Source organism: Medicago sativa, chromosome 6, assembly GCF_051527215.1.
Source record: "Medicago sativa cultivar Bolivia chromosome 6, Bolivia_mono, whole genome shotgun sequence".
NCBI classification, from domain to species: domain Eukaryota; kingdom Viridiplantae; phylum Streptophyta; class Magnoliopsida; order Fabales; family Fabaceae; genus Medicago; species Medicago sativa.
In genome coordinates, this window is record NC_140754.1 from 57,543,057 (window position 1) to 57,546,721 (window position 3,665).

Genomic DNA, 3,665 nt, shown 5'->3' on the forward strand with positions numbered 1-3,665 from the left:
AAGACAAATGGAGAGAATTAAAAAAGTGACATCATAATTTTCTATGGAAAACGAAAAATACAAAATGAAGATTCTGATCATTATTTTGTTAAACAAAGTTACTTATTTGAAATTACCTTCATAATATGATTTTCATATCTATACAATATGCATTGCTGAAGGAGTGTTAGAATGAAAAGTGTCTTATAAAATAACATATCTGTTTCATAAAATGTTATGAAGTAACATCATCTACACGATCTGGACTTGCTGTCTATAATTAATCTGAGAATTATGATTTTGTGCAGATGTTTATATGCGTGAGTTATCAAAATTTTGAACTCATATTTTTATATAAGAATTTAGTTATGAATATGAATTATGTTGTCTTATGCACTGTACTGTTAATTTTAACGTCGAGATTTGATCAAATACCTTTAGTTTAGTAGTTCATTTTCATGGCTGCATAAGGGTTTTTATTCACAATTTATATTACTGGTAAACAATCATCCATAAATTGCATTTAATTTAATAGTCAAATGAAGAAACATTTTCAATACCATAAAGTGCATTAAAATTAAAAGATAGTACATTAAACTGGAAAGATAATACCATAAATTGCATTAAAATGAAAAGATAATTCAAAAACATCAAAATGGAACCAAAAACATAAATATCAAACAAAACATGGTTAGATTTTGTTGTGTTATTCGTACCCTTCAAGCAGTGCAATGCTAACAGAGTTTGTGCATCACTTTCCATTGTTAAGTTGAAACTGTTTTGACATAAAAATGATGATAGCAGATATTATGGGCATGCAATCGTTTATATAGATGGGGAAGTGTAAAATGTGTCACCCTATTTTTTTATGCATTATTTAGTGTGTTTTTGCGGTATTTTACTTTGAATTAACTGATAATTAAATTGTTTTCTAGAGAGTGAATTTAGGAAAAATAATGTTATATATTAGTACTATAATATTATAACAGGCTATGTTAAAAATTTTGGCTTAAAATTCTACCGAATTTCGGACAGCGATTTGCTCGACTGTATAAATTTTATTACCGAAATAAATAAATAAATATATTTTTGAAACCAGAAAAATATATATGATTGAATTATATTATTGATTATATTATTTATGATGTTTTATTTTTATTTTAATAAACAATATTGGATAAGAATGTATAGGATACTGATAAGAAGTACTAACGTGGGGCTTATCTATTATGAGAAATGGCGTGGCAGAATGCATGAGCTTACTAAAGTAGAAACTTGAGTATATCTTTTACATCCATTTAACTAGAAAACGTGGCACTCTTTGCACCACAAAAGACTTCACCTGTTTTGCTATAAATAGGCAACTTGCACTCTTTGTTAATCACAAGCCTGCACATACCATATAGCAGAACAAAAACTAAGGTAAACTCTTAGTTCTTTCTTACTCTATTTAACTACTTTGTTTAATAGTCCAAAAACAAACTAGTTCTTTTATTCCTTTGTTTTATTTGTATTATTTTGTCCAAAAAGTTCTTTCTTGTAACTTAGCTAACCACTAGAAAATGGTGCCATTTAGCCTGGGAAAGGAAACTTCTTTCCCACCATGGGAAAGTCCCTTTCTCCAGGACAGTTGTCAGTTTTAACTTGTTATATCCAAAAAAAAAAAAAAAAAAACTCAGTTTAGTTTTTTAATGTTGTTTGTAACATTACTACCGCACCTCTCCATTTTCTCACAACAACACAAAGTACACCTAAGCATTAAAACGTGAACTCTTCTTAAAGATTAAACGTGAACTCTTCTTCTTCTTAAAGATTACAGAACATAACATTGAAACCCAAGTTAACATATTAGCTCAAATTATTTTCTCAATTAAAACTTTAAATATTCATCTTCATGTGTTCTTCAAAGGAATCTTCATCTTCACCAATTTTTCTTTCTAAAGCTCAAATTTATATAACCATGACAATAAAATGTCCAAATCTGGAAAATCATAGCAACCACAACCTTTCTCAAAATGATCATATTAACTTCAGATGAAGTCAAGAACAAGAGTTTCTTAATTTTCTTTTTATGTTCTAAATTGTAGATCTACCTGCACACAAAAAAATGAAGACAAAGCTCATCCCCTATGAACAAAAATTGATGACGGTAAGCAAGTTGTGAAAAAAAATTCTAAAAAAAAAATTGTCATTCGTATAATGTTTTCCACTCTCATGAAAACATATTGAATTAGCTCTTCAGATCTATTTGTTTCCTTTATTTTCTTGTCAAACTCAACCTGTCCACTCAACTCAAACATTAAGTTTACACTACTATTCAATTACAATTAATATATGGGACAAGTTGTTTTGATGATGAAGAGAAAACTGGAAGTGTGCATTTGCTATACGACAACAATGCATTTACCAGGAAGCAAATTGTGAACATGGGCTTTCCATTATTTCTCAAACAGAGCAGGGGCGTATAAAGCCCATAACTTAAAAAAAAAAACCATTACTTCAAACAAATGAGAAAAAGTTATTTAATTATGAGGCGGGGCCACAGTTTTTGTTTGATAGACCTATCAAAAAGTTAACAGGTAATAAATCTCAGCCGTCGAAATAAACAAATAATATATCTGTGGTTGTGCTTTAACTTTCCCATCATGGGAAAGAAGTTTCCTTTCCCATGCTAAACCTCACCCTAGAAAATAGTTTGGTCTTCAATAAACTTTTGTTGAAATTAATATTTTACTTATGCCTTAGAGAACCAAAACTATAAATCTCACTAGATCTTCACAAATTTACAAAAATAATGAGTTATGTTCTAACTTAGCCATATTTTTAGTGATAGAGTTGATTAAAATGGAATAGTCATTTTTTTTTAGATTAGTAACAGGAATTTATTTATTAAATTCTTACTACACATTTAGGAGTTTAAACATGACTATATTAATTATGTATATTTAATTAAGCTGTATCTATTGATATAGATAAATAAAATAATCTACGGTTAATGTTTTGTTTATCAATTAGGCACTAGAAACTATATAAATAAATGGTAGGTATTAGAATTTATTTTTAAAGTTTGATAACTCATAATTATTTTTGGAAGATTTGGTTAAAAATAGTAGAAATCCATCATGTTAAAATTCAAAAGTTATTTTAAGTAAGAAAGAATAATCACTACTGACACCATTTGAATAAAATAGTTCATCATAGCTATTGGAAAATTGTCTTTAGAATTTATTTAATAAATTTAGTGTTTATTTCAATGATAGTTAGTTAAGAGAAAATTATTTTGATGAGTAATTAGGTGTTGAAGAAGGTGATTACTCAAGTTTTGAAAAGCTGAAAGGTAAGGGGATATACTTTAGAGAACGCCCAAGATATATATGTATATTATCACATGAGATTAAGAAAATTTGTGTATTTAATTGTAGTATTAATCTGTTTTAAATATATATTATTAATGAGCAAATTTGATTATTTATATTATTTATTGAAATGGACAGTAATTAGAAAGAAGAATTTCTAGAAAACATTCTAAATATTATGCATACATATATATATGATAAGTAATCAGTTAAACGTGGTATTGTAAGTATATATAATATATTTTTCTTAATTTATTTATCTTATAACTAACTCACAGTTATTATTATTAATTTTATTTGAAGAAATTTCTCTTAAGGTACATTTATGAC

At 27.2% G+C, this 3,665-nt stretch overlaps 1 long non-coding RNA gene across 2 annotated transcripts; it reads left to right on the top strand.

The window, feature by feature from the left end:
* The first annotated feature begins 1,362 nt into the window (after positions 1-1,362).
* Positions 1,363-3,456, top strand: LOC146915876 (uncharacterized). Of its 2 annotated transcripts, XR_015014791.1 has the most exons (3): positions 1,363-1,401; positions 2,067-2,128; positions 3,275-3,456. It is a non-coding gene; the product is annotated as an uncharacterized LOC146915876 (long non-coding RNA). The 2 variants fall into 2 exon arrangements; XR_015014790.1 differs by lacking the exon at positions 2,067-2,128 and having other exon boundaries at positions 1,369-1,401.
* The last annotated feature ends 209 nt before the right edge of the window (positions 3,457-3,665 follow it).